General features: G+C 42.4%; 2 long non-coding RNA genes across 7 annotated transcripts in view; both read left to right on the forward strand.

Annotated features, from left to right (window-relative positions):
- LOC111946471 (uncharacterized) lies at positions 1 to 10,325 on the forward strand. Of its 2 annotated transcripts, none has more exons than XR_002872198.2 (4): positions 1 to 187; positions 509 to 655; positions 954 to 1,061; positions 6,825 to 10,325. It is a non-coding gene; the product is annotated as an uncharacterized LOC111946471 (long non-coding RNA). The 2 variants fall into 2 exon arrangements; XR_013651736.1 differs by lacking the exon at positions 6,825 to 10,325 and adding an exon at positions 1,450 to 1,535.
- A 1,480-nt stretch (positions 10,326 to 11,805) lies between these two features.
- LOC111946478 (uncharacterized) overlaps positions 11,806 to 14,300 on the forward strand; it is a 9,998-nt gene continuing 7,503 nt past the window's right edge. For 2 of the 5 annotated variants that reach the window (XR_013651750.1, XR_013651751.1), the window contains exons 1-3: positions 11,806 to 13,141; positions 13,462 to 13,607; positions 13,895 to 14,002. This is a non-coding gene — a long non-coding RNA (uncharacterized LOC111946478). Of the gene's footprint in view, positions 13,142 to 13,461; positions 13,608 to 13,894; positions 14,003 to 14,250 lie in introns of all 5 variants that reach the window. The other 3 variants (XR_002872213.2, XR_013651753.1, XR_013651752.1) reach the window with 2 other exon arrangements.

Genomic DNA, 14,300 nt, shown 5'->3' on the forward strand with positions numbered 1-14,300 from the left:
CAGGTTGTTTCAGCTTTGAGAGCTTTCCTGTACGTTAGCAGAGCAGCCATTATGCAGCTTATCAAAGGAGGGAGAAGATGAGATGATCAGAGATCGATAAAAGTTTGGTTTTTCTTCATTTTACTCGGTGGTGAAGTTGGGTTTTGCCTGAAAAAAAAGACTATTTTCATGTACTCAACAGGACTTGGTGAGTGTGTTCAGAATATATTTAATTTGCATAAATTTCATATTTAACAATGTTTTATTAGTAAATGTCGTGAAATAGCAGACTAATGCAGTGAATTTATGTTGTTTTATGTGTTATTTGTCAAGTTGTAGAAGTTTTGGCGCGTTAGCGTAGGCCTCGCGCGGACATCCAACCGCCATTACGTGATGCGTAACTTGAAATAGTTCTGTTTAAAAAATAAAATAAAAAAGGCGACCTTATTTTTATTTATTCGTACTGACTGCCTGGTGTTTTACTTTGCTTATTTGAGTGTATTTTATGTTTGTCTGATGTGCCATGAAGGTTGGGCCGAATAAAGCGGATTGTTTTCTGAGATCCATGAGCGGAAGAAACAAGATGGCGAACCAACCCTGAACCATGAAAGTGATCCTAGCGAAGGACCAAGCGCCCTCTGCTGGACACTGGACAACCCTTTCTCTGCTGGAACTGGTAAGAATGGAAGCGTTTCTGTAGCATGACTGAAAATATAAGTCAATACCAGAAATGCTGTTTTTTTCTTTTAAAATGGCTTAATTCAAATATATATCTGGTGTGTCAGAAGATTCATAATCCCTGTTGAGTGTTGTAAAAGTAAAACATGTTAAAGCGGCCTTTGAGCTCTCATTAGTTTCCTCAGCTGTAATAAATAAAAACAGGAAAGCATTTAGTTGAATTCTTTATAGCATTCAACCAAATGTTTTCCCTAATGTTTAAGTGCCTTACGGGTGAAGTTACACCTTTCCGCCAGCAGGTGGCGTTTGAGTCTGTGAGGCGGTATGGAGACGTTAGCCAGCATCAAAATGGCAGAAGGACCAGAGTCATCGTCTGTCGACTTTGTTGGTTTCCAGTCTTACAGGTTGGTAAGGCAGTAAGATATGAAAAATAGATCATGAAAATATAAATATTCAACACATTTAATTGAGAGGTATCACTTTAGTGAACAAATACTGCACTATTGTTTAGGGGTTTAACAGTACACTAAAATCTCAAATCAGTTCAGAATTTCAATGGACTCTGCTCAATACATTTTTTTCTGCCTTTTTCGCTACAAAAAGGCAGAAAAAAAAGTCTTGCGAAATGCATTTATTGGTTTTATATAAGAATAATAAAATTAACCTATGGCGGTGATCTGCTATATAAAATAAAACAACTATTTGCTGTCAGGAACCAAAAACTTTGGATACTTAACAATGGCCTCAAACAGACAAAAAACATTTTAACTTGCACAATTTTCTTTCTTGTAGACCCGATTTTTACAGTCTGGTGATGCCGTTCTAAGTTGGATAACAGATTAGATGTTATCTGTGGCTGATGCTATCTTCATGTAAGATTAAAATGTGGAAACACAGCATTCAACTTCTCCAGCCGTCTTTTCCTTTTATCCCCAAAGTGTTCCCTCACAGGAGAGCATGAGGGGGGCGGGGGTCCATTCTATTGCCCTACTCATAATTTGTATTCATTGCCAACATCAAGTTCATCGCTGACATAGTGGAGAACACCACACCGGCTGTGGTTCACATACAGCTGTTTTTTCCCCATAAGTGTTGCTTTTTTTTTCTGAAAAAACTCAACAACCTTCAGGATTTGTTCTGTGGTCCAGAGTTCATGGGACAGCTAAGAAATCCTGTGTGCACACCTGTGTTTGGAAAAAATCATTTCTGGATGCTTCTTGTTGGTTTAGTCATTAACCCTGTTTAACCATTGATCTCAGGGCTCGACAGCCATTTGCCCGCTGGCCCGGTCCTGTTTCTCGAGCAGTACGGACCACAAGACTTTATTTTTTACTTGTCTGCTCGGGCCACTAAAATATCTCATGGTTAATATATTTCTCACCTTTTTCAATAATGTGTAGCGTTCAAAAACGTGTAGATTTACCTCGTCTTCATGGCTTTGAAAGTTTGACGTCCGCCATGATTGTTTTGGTCACGTGGTGCCCACTCTCCGCAACAGCGAACAGTGTTCACTCTCCGCATCCGTCGGAGCAACTTATTTTTTTTATTTACCAAGGCTGTGTCCCACCAAGGTGGGGTAGCCTAGACAAGGCACACAATTTTAGCTCCCTCTGTCTCTTCCCCAAACCCTCCTCCTTCAGTGTGTGAGTGCGTGTGTGTGTATGTGCATGTGACTGGTCTGAGGCCTGGTCTAAGCCACACCACACTGCACCAGGGTCAGCTGCACACTCCAGCGTGGGCACCTCCACAGCAGGGCCTCAGCCAAGGCTGGTTTCCCCTTGCCGCTTCATCCCAAGACCAGACCTCTACCACACCCATCCATTCATCCATACACAAACTCTCTCCACCCATCCCTGTCCTGAGCAGCCTCTCTCCCCTGCACCACAGTCATCCCTCTTGCATTCAACGCTCTCCTTACACCCTCTGTCCATCCCATTCGCGGTCTTCCTCTCATTCTCACTCCACTCACATCAGATTCATATACCCTTTTCACCAATCGCTCCCTTCCCATTCTTTCAACATGTCCAAACCATCCCAGTGCCTTTTGCTCTGCTCTATCAGCCAACTCCCGCATCACACCAGTTCTCTCTCGGATAACTTCATTTCTCACACGATCAATACTCGTCACACCACACATACTCCTCAAACATCTCATCTCAACTACATTCAGCTTTCTCTTTTCCGCCACTTTCAGACTCCATGTTTCAGCCCCATATAACGCTGCAGGCACCATCACACCTTCATACAATCTCCTTTTTGCATCCTTTCCCAGTGACCTACATTCAAACACTCTCTTCATTCCCCCCCATATCTTTCGTACTTCATTCATTCTAAACTCTACCTCTCCCTCTATTCCACCATCCACACAGACACACGACCCCAAATACTGAAAACACTCTACCTCTTCCAACAACTCCCCATTTAATGCCACATTCAATCTATGTTTACCCTTTAACCTCGTACACCTCATCACCTTACTCTTTTCCACATTCACTCTCAACTTCCTTCTGTCGCACACCCTTCCAAACTCCTCAACCAGATGTGCCAAGTTCTCTTCTGAGTCAGCCACTAGTGCAGTATCATCTGCAAACAGCAACTGATTCACACTCCATTCGCTACCGTCAGTATTTATCATGCTCACACCCGTACCCGACACCCTTTCATTCACCTCTTTTACCACACCATCCATATACACGTTAAACGACCACGGAGACATCACGCATCCCTGACGCAGACCAACCCTCACAGGAAACCACTCACTCATGCTATTTCCTACTCTCACACACGCTCTACTGTTTCTATAAAAACTCTTCACACCTTCCAACAAACTACCATCAATACCATACATACTCAACACAACCCACAACGCCTATCAATCCTATCATACGCCTTCTCTAAATCCATGAATGCCCAAAACACCTCCCTCCCCTTAGCCCAAAACTTTTCACACACCTGTCTCACAACAAACACCTGATCCACACACCCTCTACCTCTCCTGAAACCACACTGCTCTTCACCAATCATACACACAGTTCCCTCCACTACCCTATTAATCAGCACTCTCCCATACACTTTGCCTACAACACTCAACAGACCAATACCCCTAAAACTATCACATTCATACTTATCACCCCTTGTACATGGGAACCACACACGCACTCATCTAATCAAGCGGCACCTGCCTGTTTGCAAAACACACATTCAATAATCTCACTAACCACTCGATCACGATGGCTCCAGCACACTTCAGGCATTCCACAGCACACCCATCCACACCTGCAGCATTTCCTACTTTCAACTTTCCCACAGCTTGCTCAACTTCCTCTCCTGTAATCAACGCTTCATTCAACTCTTCCAATACATTCAGTCTACTTTCCCTTCCATCCATCCCAATCACAGCATCCCGATCTTATTTAATTTTTCAATTATTTAATTAAGTAACTAAAAGGTAAATGTAACTTTGCAACTTTAAACAAGTAACTCTGCAAATTTGAACAACATAACAGTAATTAAGGATCTAAAAAGTAAATGTAACTTTGCAACAGTAACTAAAAGCAGAACCTCAAGGCAGTCAGAGCAGAAAAGTAAATAAAACTTCTTAACTATTGATTACCAACAAATGTGAAATAGCAGTGATTACAGGGGTTGACATAGCCCAGAAATTTGCACTGGCCCACAGGGCCAGTAGTTTTTGAAACTTACTGGCCCTGCCTGAAAGTTACTGGCCCGACACCGCGCATAGCGGGACCCGCCGCTCCGCAGGTGCTTGCAACTTTAGGGGGGTCCGCGGGCATGCCCCCCCGGAAACTTTTAACATGGTGCAATTTGGTGCATTCTGGTGACATCACTTATTTCTTCACTTTTCAATGACAAATAGACAAATAGACCATATCAAACTTAAATCTGCTCTAGTCTGTTTCAGATGTTTTGAAGAGAGCACTGCAGTGTAGTAGGTAACACTAGTTCAGAAGTTTTCATGGTGCTTCTAACGGCAAATATCACAATAAATCATAAACCTTAAATGTGTTAAAACAATTTAATGGCAGCTTGAACCATTTAACGAATCAAATAAATCCCTTAATGCATTTGACCAATCGGATGGACGCCTTCACATTGTTGACCAATCAGATGGAGCCCTGTTATGTTAGATGTTTGTAACCTATGTCAACGTGGGTCATTTGGAGTATAATTTTTAAACTGGGAATGGTTATTTGGTTATTTTGCTGTTTGTTTATATACCGCAAATTATATCGTTATCGCAATTTTAATCTCTATCGCATATCGCGAGTTTTCCTCATATTGTGCAGGTCTAACTGAGATCATTCAGCTAACTAGAAATACTTACTGCTTACAGTGTTGTAAAGAAAAACAAAATTAAGTAGTTTAACATTCTACTGCATTTGAGTCTGAGATTCAGGTATTTGGAGTTGCCTTTGATTCTTTGACATTCAGCTTAAAGCTTAGTGCATACAGTTTCATCTTCAATGCATTCATTAAATATCTTGCTGTCCATACTACTAATTCCACCCATTACTCCATCTAACATATTCCTATCTATTCCTGCCATGTCTTCCACATTTCTGACATGCTTCAGTCTCTCTTCAGTGAAGGTGTCGGATTTATAATCAAATGTAATAATAACCCACTGGCTTGTGCCTTCGTTGTTGCTGTTTAACATTGTTTTGTATTGAATTGTTACATTCAATAAAATTTGAAAAAAGAAAGTAGTGAGCGCGTGGTGCTCTGCAGTGAAAGCCGCGCGCGCGCAGGCGGGAGAGGAGAAGTGATCAAAGGTTTCCCATAGAAACCCTTGAAGTCTGAACACAGGACTAGCAGAAAAACTAAATTATGAAGACGAGGTAAATCTACACGTTTTTGCAAAATTTACTTTATTGAAAAAGGTGTAGAATATATAAACCGTTAGATATTTTAGTGGCCCGAGCGGACAAGTGAAAAGTAAAGTCTTGTGGTCCGCACTGCTCGAAAAACAGGACGGGCCAGCGGACAAATGGCTATGTCGAGCCCTGGATTAGAAGCAGCATGAAAACTTCTTAACTAGTGTTACCTACTACACTGCAGTGCTCTCTTCATAGAATCTGAAACAGACTAGAGCAGATTTAGGTTTGATATGCTCTATTTCCAGTCATTGAAAAGTCTATAAATAAGTGCTAGACGTCACCACAATGCACCAAATTGAACCAAATTAAAATTGCGGTGCTTGCTGCGGCGTCCATCGCTCGTGTGCCGCCTGCGGCGGTGGGTCACGCTGTGCGCGTTGTCGGGCCAGTTACTTTCAAAAACTACTGGCCCTGTGGGCCAGTGCAAATTTCTGGGCTATGTCAACCCCTGGATATTATATTTGATCCACACATTTCTGAGACCTCTATCTAATAACCAGGATCCAAACTTGCCTTCAAAACTCTTTTTTCTAGGACAGTTTCTTCAGAGCAGCAGGAGTTCATTAGAAATTCACCTCTGAGATGTGGGCGGGGCCATTAGCATGGAGCCACCTCGCCCCCTTCCCCTAGCAACAAAAACAGCCAGAAATATTAGAGCTATGCAGCCGTACTGTCTGGATGCAGATTCCAGCTCAGACCAGGAAAACAAAGACGTTCATGGATCTATTTGTCTGCAGGTGGATCTATCAGAATGGAGCAGAGCAGGAAGCTTGAGGCCCCCCAAGCTAGTTCTCTGTCAAACTGCTTTTTTCTGCTCCTGATTCACAACAATTTGAATAGAGAAGTAGACAGAAATGAACTTTGAGCTGAACTTTTCCATCTTTGTCCTTCAACATCAGAGAAATGCCACAGGAACACGTTAAAAACACTAAAAACTCTCATAATAATGACTAACCGAAGGGAACACTTTGAAAATAGATTAGAATAGGGCTGCATGATATAAGGGAAACTCAGGATTTTAGAATTGAATCAATGTATCATTAAAATCTGAATAACCGTAAGCAATAGGAAAATGTCAAACATATAATGTAAATGTTACCGGTCGATCTTCCTCTGTAGCAGATGGTCCAACAAGTAACAAAGAGGGAGATAGAATTTTATTGTTTTAGAATAAAATTGAAAGTTTCTTTGGTGAACATCACTCTAAAGATTTAATCTGCTCCTTTTTTCTGATTTTCTAACATCTTCATTGCGATTACTTTTGTCCAGGTAAACGCAGTTGATCAAATATACCAGGAACTGGAGGACAACATCTCCAGGGACTCCAAAAGAAATCCCTGGATATTTTTGTTTCCTGTGGACCCCTAGGACCTCCCCGTCCTGCATAGCCCTGCATTTGTACATGTTTTCCAGCTGAGAGAAGGCTGACAAGACAAATCTTCCAGGAACTGGAGGACGACATCTCCAGGGACTCCAAAAGAAATCCCTTCAGATATGTGGCTCCTGTGGACCCCTAGGACCTCCCCGTCCTGCATAGCCCTGCATTTGTACATGTTTTCCAGCTGAGAGAAGGCTGACAAGACAAATCTTCCAGGAACTGGAGGACGACATCTCCAGGGACTCCAAAAGAAATCCCTTCAGATATGTGGCTTGTGTGGACCCCTAGGACCTCCCCGTCCTGCATAACCCTGCATTTGTACATGTTTTCCAGCTGAGAGAAGGCTGACGAGACAAATCTACCAGGAGGACAATATCTGCAGGGACTGCAAAAGAAATCCCTGCAGATATGTGGCTCCTGTGGACCCCTAGGACCTCCCCGTCCTGCATAACCCTGCATTTGTACATGTTTTCCAGCTGAGAGAAGGCTGACGAGACAAATCTACCAGGAGGACAATATCTGCAGGGACTGCAAAAGAAATCCCTGCAGATATGTGGCTCCTGTGGACCCGTAGGACCTCCCCGTCCTGCATAACCCTGCATTTGTACATGTTTTCCAGCTGAGAGAAGGCTGACGAGACAAATCTACCAGGAGGACAATATCTGCAGGGACTGCAAAAGAAATCCCTTCAGATATGTGGCTTGTGTGGACCCCTAGGACCTCCCCGTCCTGCATAGCCCTGCATTTGTACATGTTTTCCAGCTGAGAGAAGGCTGACGAGACAAATCTTCCAGGAACTGGAGGACGACATCTCCAGGGACTCCAAAAGAAATCCCTGGATATTTGTGTTTCCTGTGGACCCCTAGGACCTCCCCGTCCTGCATAGCCCTGCATTTGTACATGTTTTCCAGCTGAGAGAAGGCTGACAAGACAAATCTACCAGGAGGACAATATCTGCAGGGACTGCAAAAGAAATCCCTTCAGATATGTGGCTTGTGTGGACCCCTAGGACCTCCCCGTCCTGCATAACCCTGCATTTGTACATGTTTTCCAGCTGAGAGAAGGCTGACGAGACAAATCTACCAGGAGGACAATATCTGCAGGGACTGCAAAAGAAATCCCTGCAGATTTGTGGCTCCTGTGGACCCCTAGGACCTCCCCGTCCTGCATAACCCTGCATTTGTACATGTTTTCCAGCTGAGAGAAGGCTGACGAGACAAATCTTCCAGGAACTGGAGGACGACATCTCCAGGGACTCCAAAAGAAATCCCTGGATATTTGTGTTTCCTGTGGACCCCTAGGACCTCCCCGTCCTGCATAGCCCTGCATTTGTACATGTTTTCCAGCTGAGAGAAGGCTGACGAGACAAATCTACCAGGAGGACAATATCTGCAGGGACTGCAAAAGAAATCCCTTCAGATATGTGGCTCCTGTGGACCCCTTGGACCTCCCCGTCCTGCATAACCCTGCATTTGTACATGTTTTCCAGCTGAGAGAAGGCTGACGAGACAAATCTTCCAGGAACTGGAGGACGACATCTCCAGGGACTCCAAAAGAAATCCCTGGATATTTGTGTTTCCTGTGGACCCCTAGGACCTCCCCGTCCTGCATAACCCTGCATTTGTACATGTTTTCCAGCTGAGAGAAGGCTGACGAGACAAATCTACCAGGAGGACAATATCTGCAGGGACTGCAAAAGAAATCCCTGCAGATATGTGGCTCCTGTGGACCCCTAGGACCTCCCCGTCCTGCATAACCCTGCATTTGTACATGTTTTCCAGCTGAGAGAAGGCTGACGAGACAAATCTACCAGGAGGACAATATCTGCAGGGACTGCAAAAGAAATCCCTGCAGATATGTGGCTTGTGTGGACCCCTAGGACCTCCCCGTCCTGCATAACCCTGCATTTGTACATGTTTTCCAGCTGAGAGAAGGCTGACGAGACAAATCTACCAGGAGGACAATATCTGCAGGGACTGCAAAAGAAATCCCTGCAGATATGTGGCTCCTGTGGACCCCTAGGACCTCCCCGTCCTGCATAACCCTGCATTTGTACATGTTTTCCAGCTGAGAGAAGGCTGACGAGACAAATCTACCAGGAGGACAATATCTGCAGGGACTGCAAAAGAAATCCCTGCAGATATGTGGCTTTTGTGGACCCCTAGGACCTCCCCGTCCTGCAGAGCCATACGACAGAAAAAAGAATGGCCATCAATCCATGAACATGGGTCGTTCACTAAGCCCAAAATTCATTTTTATCAGGTACAATGTGAATGCAAATTGTGGTGGGTTTTGACATTCGTGGTGGGGCTCAAATGTTCGCTCAAAGTGTAAATAGAAAGAATCGCTGAAAAAATCTGGTCTTTCACTCCAGAACTGCAGAAGGACATAAAAAAGGAATTTGGTTCTAAAAATAAAAATGACCTGGACCCATTTAGTTAAACCAGTGAGTCAGTAGAACCCAGTCATCTTCATAGTACAGATGACAGTTTGGATTGACCTTCACTGCACAAACGGTGAGGTCAATAAGTCTTTGATCACCCTGTGATTTAGCAAGTTCTCCCACTTAGAAAACATGGAGGGGTCTAATATTTTCATCATGGGTGCATTTCCACAGTGAGAGACAGAATCTGAAGAAACATTCAGAAATCAAGTTGTACAGTTTTTTAAAACAATTTATTTTTATATTACTGTGACAAATAAGTATGTGATTACTTGTGTTAAACAACTTTAATATTTGGTACAGAAGCCTTTGTTAACAATTCCAGAGGTCAAACGGTTCCTGTAGTTGTTCACTAGGATTCTACACAATGCAGCAGGGATTCTGGCCCACTCCTCCATACAGATCTTCTCCAGATCTGTCAGGGTTCGGGGCTGTCGCTGAGCAACACGGAGTTTCTGCTCCCTCCAAAGATTCTCTATTGGATTTAGGTCTGGAGACTGGCTAGGCGACTCCAGAACTTCTAACCCTAAACTTAAACTTAATCTTAAACCTTACCTGCCCCGACCCCCACTTGACCCCTGTAGTAAGTGGTGTCAAAGATCTGCCCAAATCTGCGTTGATCCTAATCCTAACCCCAACCCTAATGATCGCTTAACCCTGATCCTAAACCTATCCCACCCCCCCCTTGGCCCTAAACCTAGTGAACTCCCCCAACTAAAGCATAACCTCCACCCACCCCTGACCTGACACTAATCATAGTTAGGTTATGTGTATATTTGTGTATGTTTGTATGTTGTAAAGAATGTTGTACATTTTTATCACATGTATTAAACTGCCCCACAATGTGTGTGTTTGTTTGTATAAATGTGTTGTTGCCTCTCATAGTTCATCAAATGAATAAATGTAAAAAATCACAAAGTTAATAAAGGTTTTATTGTTTCATTCTGTAGATTTGTTGTATGAATTTATCAACAGTTTACATGAAGTCTGTATTAAAACTATTGCTATAAAGAAAATCAACTTTACTGCTTTTCATGAATAGAAAAATAAATGTTCATCCAGTCTGTGATGGATTCAAATAAAGAGATGATAAAATCTAAAGTCAGCTGTCCATCCAGTCCCTTCAGAAGTTGTTCCATCCCAGCGGTAGAAGCTGTCCTCTTTTCCTGATAGTCCAAGTCTCAGGATGTGCCGAGGAAGACCTGCTCTGAAGTTCTCCATCAGGTCTTTGTTGGTTATTCCATGGAACTGGTCCCTGATCTGTTAGGATTCAGGATTCTTTGTTGTCATTTCACCACAGAGATGAAAGGAAACTTGTATCTCTGGTCCCAGGCCAGCCGTTTAGTGACAGACAGGAAGAGACATGTCAATGTGAAATATGATTTCTAGGGGTGTAACGATGCACTAAAATCTCATTTCAGTTCGATTCAGAGTTTCTAGGGCTCAGTTCGATACATTTCGGTTCGGCTGTTTAACACATCTGCCTGCTATGAACTGCTATTTTATGAACTATTATCTTATTGTTATTTATTGTGTGTTTTGCTGTCGGACACCTGAATTTCCCCATTGGGACATTAATAAAGCTTTAATCTATTTTCGGTATTTTCCTTTTACAAAAAGCCAGAAAATAATTACTTGCAAAATGCATTTATTGGTTTTATATAACAATAAATAAAATTGACCGATATAGGTGATCTGCTTAATAAAATAGGAAAAACTATTAGCTGCCAGGAACTAAAACTTTGGATAATTAACACTGGCCTGAAAAATTAACTTGCACATTTATTTCCTTGTAGACCCGATTGTTACGGTCGGGTCATGTCGTTTTAAGAGCATTAACAGATCTATTCTGTTGCATACACTATCTTTGTGTAACGATGTCAACACAACAGCATTCCCACACAGGAGAGCGTAAGCTAAGCATTTGCCATGCTGATCCTGTGGACATGCGCACTGTGACTGTCACCTCCATCAGCTGATAGCTGTTGACGCTGAAGTGCAATGACGTTTCTGACCGTGGAAGACGGATCTTCCTTCGGGGTTCACTTCCCCGTTCTGACTTATTGCCGTTCTCCATAACTGAGCTACACAAACTGAACGCGCACTCACACACTGTTGCGCTGCGCGCGACACGCTCTGCCCCCCCGGCCCCCTTCTACAGGCACGCGAGTGCAGAAACCAGTGAGAGTTTCGCCGGAATACCGCGAGTAACATTAGTTCCGCCTCAACGCAAAGTTAATATATTTGCGGGGGAAAAGTAAACAAACCGAAAAACCGAAACGGTATGAACGTGAACCGAAAGTGCTGTACCGAAACGGTTCGGTCCAACTACGTGTACCGTTACACCCCTAATGATTTCTATAGAGTATTGCACAGAGGAGAATATATGACACTACTGCACAGGTGGAAGGGGTGGGGGGGGTCCAGTGATCTTCCAGAGTTTAGCGTCTGACTGCTTCTGGAAAGAAACTGTTGCTCATCTGGTGGTCTGTTGGGTTAAAACAACCTGCAACATCATAATTCAAAAAGGAAAGAAAGACCAACAGACAAAGGTACCTTTACGAGGAGAGCAGACAGAGATCTACCCAGTAAACAATCTCTCTCCACTCTGGCGCAAATTCTGCTGCCTCCTCTTTTAATAAGTTGATTTGGGTTTTCCCTAAGTTACACATGCGCTGAGCTCTAAGGAGGGGAAACAGATAAAAACACAGCTGCAACGCTATCAGAAAGCATTTATTACAACATGTCCATCCTTCCACAGTCTTCTCAAATCATCTCTGGACCTGCAAAGCCGTTTCTCACAGATAAACTAACACAGAGTGTCCTTCGATTCATTTTAAACACAGCTAACACAGGTTCTCAGGAGAATGCTGAAAAGACGCAAAGATAAATATTTTCTCCCAAGGGTGTCACCTCCACCTTCCTGTGAAACAGATTTGGACACACACAGACACTTCTGCAAACATGATTAAATCACCTATATATATAGCTAGGTGATGCATAAAATAAGCAAATATGAGATAACCTATATACATTATTCCAACATGGTCCTGCTCTTTTTGCTCCACAGCTCCTGCCTGAGGGGAGTAGGGCGATCAGAGGGTGTGAGGGGTGCGTGGGGTCTTTCAGGATGGGGGAGGCTCGTTTCTCTGTATTATCAGGTCATCAAAAATGTGCACATATATAAATGTACCTATTTACTGATTTGTTTGATTTGATATCTGGTGATTTGCAATTGTACTATCACTTTTTTTTCTTTGGGCTTCCTTGACGGGTAAATTTCTCCCTGAGAGAGAAATAAAGTTCCATTCAATGTCTCAACCAAAGCAAGAAATTAATTTTCTATTTTTTATTCAATTTTACTTAATTTTGGAAGAGAAAACAATTCCTTCTAACTGTAACTCAGGTTAAAATACTGTTGAAAATAAATTGAAAAATAAAATCAAAAACATATTAAAATTGAAGAAAAACATAAATGGAAAATTGTTCAAAATGTTATTTCATATTTGTTCTTTTTTATTTTGAAAAGGTATGCAGTCTCTGGGTGACGTGAACCACGTGACCGACAACAGCCAATCAGGTTGTTTCAGCTTTGAGAGCTTTCCTGTACGTTAGCAGAGCAGCCATTATGCAGCTTATCAAACGAGGGAGAAGATGAGATGATCAGAGATCGATAAAAGTTTGGTTTTTGTTCATTTTACCCGGTGGTGAAGTTGGGTTTTGCCTAAAAAAGAAGTCTATTTTCACGTACTCAACCGGGACTTGGTGAGTGTGTTAAAAATATATTTCTTTGCATAAATTTCATATTTAACAATGTTTTATTAGTAAATGTCGTGAAATTGCAGACTAAGGCAGTGAATTTATGTTGTTTTATGTTTTATTTGTCAAGTTGTAGATGTTTTGGCGCGTTAGTGTAGGCCTCGCGCGGACATCCAACCGCCATTACGTGATGCGTAACTTGAAATAGTTCTGTTTAAAAAATAAAATAAAAAAGGCGACCTTATTTTTATTTATTCGTACTGACTGCCTGGTGTTTTATTTAGCTTATTTGAGTGTATTTTATGTTTGTCTGATGGGCCATGAAGGTTGGGCCGAATAAAGCGGATTGTTTTCTGAGATCCGTGAGCGGAAGAAACAAGATGGCGAACCAACCCTGAACCATGAAAGTGATCCTAGCGAAGGACCAAGCGCCCTCTGCTGGACACTGGACAACCTTTTTCTGCTGGAACTGGTAGGAATGGAAGCGTTTCTGTAGCATGACTGAAAATATAAGTCAATACCAGAAATGTTTTTTTCTTTTAAAATGGCTTAATTCAAATATATATCTGGTGTGTCAGAAAATTCATAATCTCTGTTGTAAAAGTAAAACATGTTTAAGCGGCCTTTGAGCTCTCATTAGTTTCCTCAGCTGTAATAAAGAAAAACAGGAAAGCATTTAGTTGAATTCTTTATAGCATCAACCAAATGTTTTCCCTAATGTTTAAGTGCCTTACGGGTGAAGTTACACCTTTCCGCCAGCAGGTGGCGTTTGAGTCTGTGAGGCGGTATGGAGACGTTAGCCAGCATCAAAATGGCAGAAGGACCAGAGTCATCGTCTGTCGACTTTGTTGGTTTCCAGTCTTACAGGTTGGTAAGGCAGTAAGATATGAAAAATGAATTATGAAAATATAAATATTCAACACATTTAATTGAGAGGTATCATTTTAATCAGTGATGAAAGTCTTCCGGGAATTCCCGGAAATCCGGGTTTTTGAGCAAACCGAACGTACTTTCCGGGAAATAAAGACCTGATCTCTACGGACAAATCGCTTTCCGGATTAAAAAATGGTCTGAAATCAGCTAATTTTAGCTTTATTTTCTATATTTCTCCACAGATCGCTTCCTCTATGGTCGTGGCCATCTCTCGTCTTCCCGGCCTAATTGA

Source organism: Oryzias latipes, chromosome 19 (genome assembly GCF_053564925.1).
Source record: "Oryzias latipes strain Hd-rR chromosome 19, Olatipes_Hd-rR_3.1".
NCBI classification, from domain to species: Eukaryota; Metazoa; Chordata; class Actinopteri; order Beloniformes; family Adrianichthyidae; genus Oryzias; species Oryzias latipes.